Source organism: Fukomys damarensis, unplaced genomic scaffold (genome assembly GCF_012274545.1).
Source record: "Fukomys damarensis isolate Sample0158 unplaced genomic scaffold, DMR_v1.0_HiC HiC_scaffold_36, whole genome shotgun sequence".
Taxonomy (NCBI): domain Eukaryota; kingdom Metazoa; phylum Chordata; class Mammalia; order Rodentia; family Bathyergidae; genus Fukomys; species Fukomys damarensis.
The window spans coordinates 18,263,612-18,277,064 of NW_022900948.1; the positions used below are offsets into that span (position 1 = coordinate 18,263,612).

The 13,453-nt window shown below is 37.8% G+C and overlaps 1 protein-coding gene across 1 annotated transcript in view; it reads right to left on the reverse strand.

Moving 5' to 3' along the window:
* The window catches only part of Erp44 (endoplasmic reticulum protein 44), a 93,293-nt gene that overhangs the window by 4,119 nt on the left and 75,721 nt on the right, over window positions 1-13,453 (reverse strand). The gene's annotated exons all lie outside the window — the stretch shown is intronic.

Below are 13,453 nucleotides of genomic sequence, written 5' to 3' on the forward strand. Positions count from 1 at the left end.
GAGTAGAGAAAGAAGTCTGCCATGAGTCGTGGGGCACTTTGGACTTTGACTTTTTAGCAATGTAGGAACTATTGAGACTTTGGTGATTTTTTTTTTCTTTTTTAATTTTGTTTGTTTGTTTGTTTTTGTGGTACCAGGGATCAAACTCAGACCCTTGTGCTTGCAAGGCAGGCTGAGGAACCACTGAACCAAATCCCCAACCAAGACTTTGGTGATTCTTAGAGATGAATGCATTTTGCATAATGAAATGGGCATATGCCTTACGGGGTTCAGGAGTGGAATGTCATGATTTAGGTGTAAAACATCCTACAAAAGTCTGTGTTGGAAGGAAGAGATTAGGTGGAAGAGGTGGGTCACTGGGGGCACGACTTGGAAGTGTGTATTCTGTGTCCCTCGTTCCTCCATTCTTTTTGCTTCCTGGTTGCCACAGGGTGAGCGGCTGTGCTCCAGCAGGCCCCTCCCCCATGCCATTTATGCCTTGGAGCAAACCAACTTTGCAATGAAAGGAAACCAAGTGCCAAAATAAACCTCTCTTCTAAGTTGTAGACATGGGGTATCTTGTCCCAAGACAGGAATGTGCTTAATAAAATGGTTCTCCTATGATTGGTCCTAAGAGTTTTCTACCTTTACCTTTTACACTTAGATCTGTGGTCAACTGTAGGTTAATTTTTCACAGGACAAAATTCATTTTTGTTTCAAGGATGTTCAGTTGGCCTGGCATCATTTGTTGAAGAGACTATCCTTTCTCCATTAAATTGTCTTTCACAGTTTAAAAAAGTATATTACCATATTGTGCATCTATTTCTATCTTTTCTTCCTATAGCTTTATGTACCTATTCTTCTACCAATACTACACTTTCTTTCACTTTATGTCATATAATTTAGATTTATATCAAAATAATGGGAGTCCTACAACATTATTCTTATTTCAAAACTATTTTGACTATACTACTTTGAGATTTCTGACTAGACGTGTATTAGATCTATTGGTCAATTTGGGGATAACAGACATTTTAACTGTACTGGGCCTTCCAATTCATAAACACAGGCACACGATGTTTCTTCATTTCTTTGGCTCTTTTTGATATCTTTTATCAACATTTTATAATTTTCAGCATATAGATCCTGCACATATTTTATATATATATATATAAGTACACACATACCTATATAGTTAAATTCTTCTTTTTTAAGTGTGACTAGAAATTTGGAATACAAAAAAAAAATTTTTTTAGCTAGTATACAGGAATACAAGTTATTTTTTTGTATCCTAATAAAAATTACTTCTCAGCTCTAGAAGCCTTTCATAAGATTCACTAATTTCTACATGATGATGTCAATTACAAAGAAAATTAGTTTTATTTATTTCCAGTCTGAATGCATTTTATTTATTTTCTTGTTTTATTGTACTTGCTAGAACTTCTAGCATAATACCAAACAAACGTGGTGAGAACAGGCATCTTTGCCCAGCTCTTGATCCTAAGGGAAAAGTAGTCAGTATTGTATCATAGCTATGACATCAGCTATGGATTCTTTAAAGATATCCTTTATAAAACTGAAGAAGCATCCTTATTTTAAATTTCCCCAATTTCTCCAGCCCCAGCCCCTGGTATCCATCATTCTACTCTCCACTTCTGTGAGATCAACTTTTTTATACTCTCACAAAGCATCAAGCAATATTTACCATTTTATATCTGGCCTAAGATCACTTAATATCATCCAGGTCATCAGTGTTATCACAAATGACAAAATTCCATTCCTTTTAAAAAGCTAAATATTATTCAGCTAATATGTTACATATGCCACATTTTAGTAACTTATTTAGCAGTCAATGGACACTTAGTTGAATCCGTATCTTTGCTTACAAATGATGCTGCAGGGAACATGAGAGTGAAGCTATCTCTCTGGCATACTGACTTCATTTCCTTTATACACTCCCATTAGTGGAACTGCTGGATAATAGTGTGGCTCTACTTTTAGTTTTTTGAGGAAATTTCAAACCATATCCATATGGCTAGACCAATTTACATTTCTACCTACAGTGTACAAGGGTTCCCTCTCCTCCATTCACCACTTGTCCTTTTGGAAATAGCCATTTTAGTTAAGGTGTGAGGGGACTGCCCATTGTGGTCTTAATTTCCATTTCTCTGGTGATTTGCATTGAGCATTTTTTTCATCCATCAACTGACTACTTGAATGTCTTCTGGGAATATTCATTCAGATTCCTTGCCCATTTTTAAATCAGGTTATTTTCTTACTATTGAGTTCCTTATATACCGCATCTTAAACACTTATCAGGTACATGATTTGCAAATACAGTCTCTCATTCCATAGACCAGTGATGGCAAGCTTTTCATAGCTTTCAATCATAACAAAAAGCCCAGCTGGCACATCTGCCACTATCTCTTCATTCTGTAAATTGTTCCCTTTGTTGTACAAAACCTTTTAAATTTGTATAATCTCATTTATCTTTTTGCTTTTATTGCCTGTACTTTTGAGGTCATATAAAAAAAATATTACCCAAACCAACATCATGGGACTTTCCCCCTACATTTTCTTCTAGTAGTTTTACAGTTCCAGGTCTTGTGGTTGAAAATTTAGTCCATTTTGAGTTAGTTTGGAGGTAGTATGAGATGAAGGCTCAATTTCATTCTGCTTGTGGATATACAGTTTCTTCCCACTTTCCCCAGCACCATGTACCGAACAGACTGTTCTTTCCCCACCTGTGTGTTCTTAGCACCTCTGCTGAAATTCAGATGAATATAAATGAGTGGCTTTACTTTTGGGCTATTCTATTCCACTAGTTTATGACTGTTTTTATTACACTGTTTTGATTACTACTGCTTTGCAGTTTTTGTTATTGTTTTGTTGGTGCTAGGGATTGAACTCAGGGTCTTTGCACTGACTTACATTGTATGTAGCCCTTTAATTTTTACTTTGAGACAGGGTCTTGCTAAATTGTGAATCACCCAAGCTAGGCTCAAACTTGTAATCCTCTTGCCTCAGCCTCCCAGAGTGCTAAGATTGCAGGTATACCATTCCTTGATGCTCAATAGTGTATTCTCAGGTCAAACTGTGATGTGTTTGGCCTTGTTCCTTCACTCAAAACTGCTTTAGCTATTCAGGGGCTTTTGTTTCATATTTTAGGATTGTTTTTACTATTCCTGCAAAAAAATCATTGAAATTTTGATAGGAACTACAAAGAATCTAGCCATCATTTTTGAAAGTATATACAATTTAACAATATTGATTTTTCCAATTGATGATTATTGGCTATGTTTCAATTTCACTGTATGCTCTTTAATTTCTTTCATTGGTGTTTCTGGCCTTCCACGTCCTTAATTAAATATATTCCTAAATTATTTTTTATGTGTGACTGGTATAAATGGAATTGTTAGAAGTATTCACATTTTAGAGTTGTTCAGACTTTGGAGTATTTGTATAGACTCTACCAACTAAGCATCCTAACTCAAAAACCCAAAATCTGAAAGTCTGAAATCTGAAATTGAGCATCATTTTGGCACTCAAAGTTTCAGAGTTGGAAGCATTTCAGATTTGAATTTTTGGAGAAGGATGATGAACCTGTAAGCTCATACCATCTGCAAACAGGGATGTTTTATTTCCTTTCTGATTTGGATGCTTTTTTTTTCTTTCTCTTGTCTAAATGTTCTGGCTATGATTTTCAGTCTTATGTAGAACAGAAGTGGAAAGAGTGCAAGAGTGGGTATCCTTGTCTTCCTAATCTTAGAGGAAAAGTTTTCCCCTTTTCCCTATTGGGTATTATCTTCCCTATGGGCTAGTTATATAAAGTCTTAGGTACATGCTTTGTATGCCTATGTAATTGAGTTTTTATCATGAAAAGGATATTGAGCTTTGGTAAATGCCTTTTCTACATCTACTGAAATGATCTTGTTTCTTTTTTGGGGGGGTCTTTCATCCTAATGTGGCATACCACATTTATTGATTTGCATATGTTGAGCCATCTATCCTTGTATCCCAGAGATAAATTCCCTGCCATGGTAAATTAATCTTTTAATCCCCAATTATTCTGTTGAGGATTTTTACATATGTTTAACAAGAATATTGGTTCGTAATTTCCTCTTCTTAGAGTATTACTGTTTGGCTTTGTTATCAGGATACCGTAGGCCTCATAAAAATGAACTTAGAAGAAGTTTCCCCTCCAGAAGGACTGATATTAATCCTTTTTTTTTTGGTACCGGAAATCGAACTTGGGACTTTGGGCTCGCAAGGCAGGCAGCAGCACTCCTGAGCTAAATCCCCGGCTCTTTCTTTCAATGTTTGGTATACTTCAGCAGTGAAGCCACTGGGTCCTTGGCATTGTTTTAAAATGAGCCATGTTTTATGACTGAGTCAATTTTCTTTCTTGTTATTAGCCCATTTAGATATTCTATTTGTTCATGATTTAGTCTTGGTAGGCTGAATGTGCCTAGGAATTAATTTATCCATTTCTTCTAGGTTATCCAAAGGAACTTTTCTTATACCCCTAGTCTCCTGGACATTTAAAAAAAAAAAAATCAGGAATAGATGACTTTTGTTAAATGCTTTTTGTGCATCTACTGATGTGATCATGTAGTTTTGTTTATTTATTAATATGCTGACTTATAATGATTGAATTGTAAATGCTGAACCAAACCTGAGTGCTTCAGATCACGACCAATTGGTTCTTTGGTTCGCTCCCTCCGAGGTCAAGGAGACAGGCTATTTTGTCAGTGAATAAACAATTGCTTTACTAAACACCTGTCGCCTACTACCTAAAGTTTTGCTCTTCCCTGTCAATCAGCAAACTTCCCACACCGAACAGTTTAACTGCCATTGATTCAGTGACTTAGAAAATAATCTAGAGTACAAAGTCATTACAGTAACTATTCCATTTCTGGATTATTCCAGTAGCAACAAATATATTACAAGAATGACTTGAACACCTTTCCTGCTGCTTTTCCCTCCCTGTCACTTGGAAGCCCTAAACAGCTAAGCACTTGTATGAAAAAGTAATCACAGCTCAGGGCAGTGGTATACACCTGTAGTCCCAGCTACTCAGGAGGGTGTGGCAAGAGGATCAGGAATCTAGACCAGACTTAGCAATTTAGCAAGACCCTATCTCAGATTTAAAAGAGCCAGTTTAATAATAGAGTACTTGCACAGCATGTGCAAGGCCCTGGGTTCAATCCCCACTACTACAGCAAACTTTTTTTTTTTTTTTTTTAAATAAAGGGGGCAGGGGTATGGGGAAAAAAAATGAGAATCAAGATCTGTCATGAGAATTCAAGATCCCAATGATGAATGTAACTGTACTGTATACCTAAAAAGTACTAATAAATTCAATGAAAAAATAAATAAATAAAAATAAAGGGAGAAATGATTATATTTTAAAAAGATATTCTTTGGCCAAAATTTTAAAAATCCTTTAACCGTATCTTACACCACAAAGCATACCACATCCCCTCGTTTATTCTTCTGAGGCTGTAGACAGTCTAGGACTCTCTTCTAGCTCCATAAAAACTGCTTTATTTAGATTGGCAGAAAACTAATCTGATCATACAATAGAAAAGCCATTCATAGAGATGTCATCTAGTTTCAGACACTAGTAAGTACTAGCTCTTCAAAAGTATTTCACTTGTACACCTACATGCTTTTTATAGGTGCTGAAAATGTCACTGTTTTAATATTGTGTTAGAAGATTGGGTTTTGGGGGTTCAATATTCTCTTCATGTGAATTCTAGCTTTGCCACTAATTAGTTATTTTATCTCACTAAGTCTCAGTTTCGTTGAAATAAGGAAGATATAAATAAGAACACGGGTGACCTCCACCTCCTAATGCCCACCTCTTTATGACCAGGACTGTGCACCATCAATCTGCTTTTTCTCTCTTACCATAATCATACTTCCTCCAGATGACCTCAGAAATGCTGAGTTACTAAGTAAAAGTAATAGTAATTACAGTAATTTATGGAAACTGCTTATCATTTAAGCCTTAATTACAACGCAGCACAATAACAATTATACAAGCCATTAAGTGTGTCAGATTCACTTTGCTGCATGTTTTATTTGATTTTTAACATTAACATCTATTCATAGAGGTTTAGTTCGCTGTTCACACAGCATGTGTCTCCTTGTAATTAAAAAAATGTTAGAGGGAACAGTGCCTAAAAGGGGAAATCAAGCACTTTAGGAAGAAATTAAAGAAGTAGTTTATTTCAAAAAGATTCAACTATAGTCACTTCTCTTATCTCTTTCTCTACTCAAGGAACTTTGCAGGATGGGAGAGGATCATTTCTTTTCTCTAGTTTTCTTTAGAAAATCTTATTGGTTCAATTTCTTTTTGCATCAGGGATAAGTAAAATGCTGCTAAGCCGACAAATTAGCTTCATTTGGTCAAATGCCCATCTCTCGGTCCAGTAAGCCCTATAGCTGGGTAGTAGACACACTGAGCCAGGATAAAGAACATGGCTTCTTTGGGAAACAGATACCAAGTTTAGATTAGAAGTGCCAGAGTGTTTTAAATCTGACTTCAGATGGCAGGCAAAAGCTAAAATTCCCCAACAGGATTCCTTTGATGCACAGCACAACCATCCCAGGAACACCACTTAAAATTGAGCATAGTTTGGTTGCTGATTGGTAGGCCTAATCTGAGTTGGTATCCTCTTGACCTTCACAAGTAATTTAAGTTCCCCATTGAGAACAGGTTTTATACAACAAAGAACTGTGAGAACCATCCACTACTGAAAGTAGGGAAGTGTGCTAATAAACTTCATATAAATGACTCATGAGTCAGACAGCAATGCAAAGCACGGTCATCTGCCTGCCAGCTCCTCCAGCGAGGCCGCCCATTAGAACTTTCCTCTCAATTGGCGCATACAGCTTCACAGCCCCATGGAGAAGTGAGAGGAAGAGGACACCCCACTAGCTAAACTGTCCAGCCATAGTCGATCGTCACATACCTTCTAAGCAAACTGTAGTAGTTTCTTTTTTTTTTTAGGCCTGGATGTTAGGGAGGTGGACTAGTGGATACAACTGCTCTTCCTTTTTAAATCCAATATAATCTTGCCCTCTCAACTTTCCCTGGCTTCTTCAGCAGTCCCTCTGACTCTTAGCAGAGGATCTTGCTTGCTTCCTGTCAGTTAAAAATGAGAATTGACAGAAACCTTAGCAATCTTTTGCTGCTGTCAAACACATTCCCCAAACCACCCTCAAAGAAATGCTGTACCCTTTCTTTTCTTTCTCCCTAGAGAAAGGCTATTTATTTTGCTTCTCATTCCCTTGTGCTGTGTTTCACTGATTGTTCCTTTTTTCCTATCTCAACGCCTCCTTACTGCATCTATGTTCCTGAACCATTTCATCACGTTTATCCCCCTGCCACATGCCCTGAAGAGCTAAAACTGTATTTCATTGGTATCTCTCTTGAACCATCCTTATTTCTTCATAGGCAAGGTTTCTTGCAAGAATTTTCATGCCAGTTATTCTTCAGCTCATTGCAATATGGACTCTTTTTTGGTCAAATATAACTGATGCTTCATCTTTATCTTCCACTTGAACATTCCTTTCTGCCTGAGCTGCTTCATCCTCACCGTGATTTTTCTATTATTTATTTATTTTTTACCAGTACACACTGCAGCACATGATGATTACACTGATCGTGGGGAGTAGGCATATGTACATAACACATCTTAATTCTTTTATTTTCATCCTCTGCCCCTCCCTTCATTCCCCACTTGTGCAATTCCTGGTCACCTTTCCATTTGCAAAAGCTCTATTATCATTATTTTTTTCTCTTCAGTTCTCTTTCTTCCCCCTATTCCCTTTTCCACTAGTCCCTCTCCTTCCTTCCATCTCTTATTTCCTCATCCATTTGAAAAAGAGCTCCTTATTTCGTGTTCATCCATATTCTGTTTTGTGCCCCTTTCTCCATATATATTCTTATATAAGCCAATTATCATTCTTTTCTTTTTCTTTTGCCTGATTAATCTTCCTCAATCTTCTACAAATGTCTTCCTCTACTCTTCCCCAGCTACCCTACTCTCCAATGAATTTAACTTTTTTACACTACACATATAAATGAGATCATGCAGTACTTGCCTATCTGTGTCTGTTTTATTTCACTTAATGTAATATTCTCCAGGCTCAATGGCACTCATGACAGGAATCCTTCTTTTTAAAGGCTGACTAGTATTTGAGGCTGTATATATACACACATTTTATTTAGCCACTTGTCAGACGATACACACTTTGGTTCTCTATCTTGGCTATGCAACCATAAACATGGGAGTGCAGATATCTCTTTGGCATACTGATTTCATTTTCTGTGGATATATACCCAACAGCAGAGTAGTTCTACTGTAAATTTTCTGTGGCATCTCCATACTGTTTTCCATAATGGCTGTAATTTATGTTTCCACCAGTACCATACATGGGTTCCCTTTTCTCACTAGCACTTAACTTTTGCCTTATTGATAGTAGCCATTCTAGCAGTGTGAGGTGATGTCTCACTGTGGCTTTAATTTGCATTTCTCTGATGATTTATGATGTTGAATATTTTTTCATATATCTATTGGCCATTTGTATGCCTCTTGAGAAATATTTATTCAGATCCTCTGCCCATTTGGTAATCAAGTTGTTTCCTTTGGCCTTCAGAAGCTTTTTACTTTGATGAAATCCCATTTGTCTTATCTTTTTTGTTATCTGCATTTTGGGATCATATTTTTAAAAAACTGTTGCTTATTACAATGCCAAGGAATTTTCCCCTACATTTTTCTACTAGTTTTAAAGTTTCAGGTTTTATGTTTAAGTCTTTCATCCACTTGGGGTTTATATTTGTATAAAGTATGAAATGAGGGCCTTTAATTTCATCATTCTGCATGTAGACATTCAGTTTCCCTCACTTTTCCCAGTATCATTATGGAACATATTGTCCTTTCCCCAACTCTGTGCTCTTGGCACTATTTTTAAAATCCAACTGATGACAAATGTGTAGATTTATGTCTGGGTTCTCTAGTTTGTTCCTATTTAGTCAAGGATTTTTACATCTACATTTATCAAGGATATTACCCTGTAATGTCCTTTTCTTCTTAGTGTCTTTGATTTTAGTATCAAGGTAATGCTGGCTTTGTGACTTCAGAAATATATTCCTTTCTTCAGTTTTTTTGATAGGGCCAGGCACAGTAGCACACACCTATAATTTCAGCACTCAGGAGGCTGAGGCAAGAGGATTGCTACAAGTTCAAGGCAAGCCCTGAGCTACATAGTGAGTTTAAGGCCAGGCTGGACTGCATATCAACACTCTGCCTCCAAAACAAATTTTTTTTGGTTGGGTTGAGAAGGATTGGTATTAGTTCTTAAACTATTTGGTATGATTTTATCAGTGAAACTATCAGGTCTTAGGCTTTTCTTTGATGGGAGTCACTTTACTGCTGACTCAATCTCCTTACTATTGATAAAATTTTCTATTTCTTTATTATATGTATGTGTCTAGAAATTTTTCTATTTCTTCCAGGTTATCAACTTGTTGGCACATAATTGTTCATAGTAGTCTCTTTATATTTCTGTGGTGTCATTTGTAATATATCCTTCATTTCTCTTTTGAGTCTTTTTTCTTAGTCTAGCTAAAGACTTTCCAGTTTTGTTCATTGTTTTTAAAAAAAACAAGTCTTGGGCTGGGGATTTAGCTCAGCGGTTCCACTGCCTGCCTTGCAAGTGCAAGGACCCGAGTTCAATCGCCGGTACCAAAATAAATAAATAAATAAAATAAAATAACCAAATCTTAGTTTCATTGATTTTTTTTTCTAGTTCCTATTTCATTGACAGTGGAACCTTCACTTACAAACTCAATTCATTCATGAGGGCTGGATGTAACTCAACTTGGTCAGGCTCCTCTGCATAGCTTTCAAAGTCTCTCTCCTGTATAATTTTAGTCCACACTTTCTTCTAGACAGTTCTCAGTGTCCTTCATGAGACACTGGCTCAGGACTTCTTAACCCCACATAGGAAAGGATGTTGTAATGTTCCTTCCAGAACTCTTTAAGGCTTAAATCTGTATCTGAGACCATCTGGAAGCACAAGTGGCCAGCACTTGAGTTATGAGTCATAACTCAAGACTCTGGTTGTAGTTAAAACTAAAATTACGGTCATAACCCAAGTTGTTTGTGTGTCAGACCAGTTGTAACTCTAGAGTCCACTGTATTTCTGCTCTGATCTTTGTTGTTTTCTCATTCTACTAACCTTGACCTTAGTTTTTTCTTCTCTTCTCAGTTCCTTGAGGTACAATATTAGATTATATTTAAGATTGTTCCTTTATGTTCTGTAACTCAGAATATCTTCCTGGATTTTATAAATATATATAGTCTTAATATCTCTATTAATTTTCTTATTTTGGTCATTTTCTTGTTTCATTCAATTATTTATCTGGATTTTTAAAAAATCGACTGAACTTCCTTAAAACAATTAATTTTGAATTATCCATCAGACAGTTCATGTATCACTCTTTCTTTGTCAGCTACTGGGAAATTATTGTGTTCCACATGTTTTGTTTTATTTTTTATGTTTGTTTTTATCTTGTTTTTTCACATTTCTTGTTGCCTTATGTTGGTGTCTGCATATGGGAAGTAGGGACTTACTTTTCCCTACAGACACAGCTTCCAGGCCTGCCCAGCACCAGGTCAGCCTGAGGCCTCAGGCTCTAGACCAGTACATCTGAAGACTAAGCCACTAAGCCTACTTGTTTCTAGCACCAGGTAGGTTATTCAGCTGGAGGCTCCAGGTCTGCCTAATAAACTCTCAAGTCTGGCCCCAGGGCAACCCTAGTGGCTTTAAGCTCTTGGATGGCTCCACATCTGCTGGAGCTTATACATCCAGGATCAACCCAGGACACCTCAGTGCTGAACCTGCCCCCATGGATCCAGGCTCCAGAACTACCCCTAAAGACCCAGGCTGTACTCTAAGATCCAGATTGTTCTTATAGTCCTAACCTCTAGGCCAGTGGTAGTGAACCTATGGTATATGAGTTGTTTTTCTTTTTAAGATAAAAGAAGTCAATGTATGAGTTCTTTTTTCTAAACTAAAACCTCAGTTTTCAGGTTTATTTGAAGTACTAGTACTCTGTGATAAGTTAAGTGGGTTTTGGGTTGTAGTCTGGGCACTTTTTCTTTCTTCTAGAACATTTATGAAAAATAGATTCTCTATCCCTCCCTTTACCCTCCTATCAAGAGGGTCTTTCCCAGTTTCTTCCCAAATGACAACCTAACAGGGCTTGCAGACTCAGATGTTACATCCTACGTAAAATTAAGGGCTCGGGCTCCAAGGTGCTACGGCTAGAGTGGAACAAAATGCAGCTTCAGCACACAGCAGGGGCCTGTCACACTTCTGGGTACACTAGACTCCTGCTGGTACAAGTCAGAGCCTTGGGACAAGTCCACGAAAAGACCCAGCATTCCATCCATAGCATTACCAAAAATCTGTGCTCTTAAGGCCCTGGGAAAGGAACTGAGTCAGCATGGCTTCCCCAGGCATGGGAATGAGCCTGAAACACCAGCCCAAGGTGAAAGGTGAGCTCATGGGAAATGAGGATCTGAACAGAAGTGCCAGAGCTCGGTCCAACCAGCAAGTTCTGGGCAGGGCCGTCTGGGAGTGACTGCCTCCAGCCAGGCTGGGCCTGGAGACAACTCATGGCCAGCTTCCACGCTTGCTGGGGGCTTTTGCTGCTTTTAACCATTGAGGCTACTACCCAGGTCAGCCAGGAAGATGGCTCAGGAAGTCAGTTGTCTCCTCACAGTCAGCCACCAATACCCAAGTTTTTCTTCACTATTTCTTTTGCTTCACTTTCGTATCTTTTCTGCTTTTCGGATCTCTGTTTTTCTCTAAAAGGTTCCCCATCACTGTTCTAGTATGCTCTGCACACTCCGCTTCTATGCTGGCATCAGTTGACCCAGACTCCAATGTCAGTCCCAAGGGCCTCAGCCCTAGTAGTTCCAGCCGCCAGACGAGTCCCTGTCATCCCAGGCCCGAGACCAACCCTAGCAGATGTAGGTTCCAGAGCTACCCGCCCCAGCCTAGGCCAGCCTCAGGGTCCAAAGGAAGCAGTCTTAACAAACTTTAAACACTTGGTTCCTAGAACAATGCCTGTTATACAGATGATACAGTTAAATACATATTTAATACAACAGGAAAAATAATGTCCTTTTGAGCGTAGGTAAAGTAAAAACAACTATTTGATACTCTATAACACAATGATCACCTCTCATTAATTTTCATAAAAATCTCAATAGGAAGGTGGTACCATCAACCATATTTTATACATGAAAAAGCAAGAATAGAGAAATTTAGTGACTTCTCCAAGGCAAGATTCAAATCTAGGTTTCCTGTACAGAGATGTAGGACAGACAATCTTCTCTCCAACAATCCTATCTCTTAAAAGGGCCGGGAATTTAGCTCAGTGGCATCCGCTGCCTGTCTCGTAAGCGCAAGGTCCCGAGTTCAATTCTCAGTACCACACACACACACACACACACACACACACACACACACAAAGTATCTCTTAAAATATTTAGAACTGGAAGTAATTCATTCTACAGGACAACAAAATATCTTCTATATGCAATTCAGATTTTAGGACTAAAGAAGACATTTGCTATGGCTTGTATCTAGATGTTCTCCCAAAGCCTCACGTGCTCAGTTTTGTTTTGTTTTGTTTTGTTTTGTTTTGTTTTGTTTTAGAGCTGGCTAGAAATGCCTACAGGGTGCACTACTGGGATTAAGAGTGTGTGGTACTAAATTAGTCCAGTGACTGGAATCCCTGATTCCAGGTGTGGCTGAAAAGATTTACTGAAGACAGAAGCCCCATCCTGGGTGTGAGTGGCACCAATCAAAAGGCTCATAGCCTGGATGGGATAAAAGAGAAAGGCAGGCTGCTCCTGCTTGCTGCTTTTTGCCTGCCTTGCCATGGAGCCAGCCGACTATGAACAGAAACCTCTACAAACTGTGAGCTGAAATAAACCTTTCCTCCCTCAACTTGTGGGTGTCAGGTATTGTGTCCCAGCAACAAAAGAGTAACTAAGACAGCATTTCAATGAATTTTTAAAAGAAAAGGTCTAATTTTAATTGCTTGAATTTATAGTACTTAAATTTTTCATACATTAAGAAATATCTCTAGGTTTAAACATTGCATCGTTTAACATCTCCAAAAGCTGGTCAAAATTCAGTATTTGTAGTAGTTGTAAGTCTTATATGTTTATTAATACTAAAAATATGTGAGAATAGATTCAGAAAGCTTATCTATTCTTGGTAAAATTCATAGCTATAAACCATCAAAAATGCCATCAAAAATGACTTGTGGGTCATAAACACATACTCCTAATATTTTTGCTAGATGCAATCATAGGTAATGGCACTATTACTGATTTTCCTTGACCTGGTTATAATCCTTTTTTTTTTTTTTTTTTTTTTT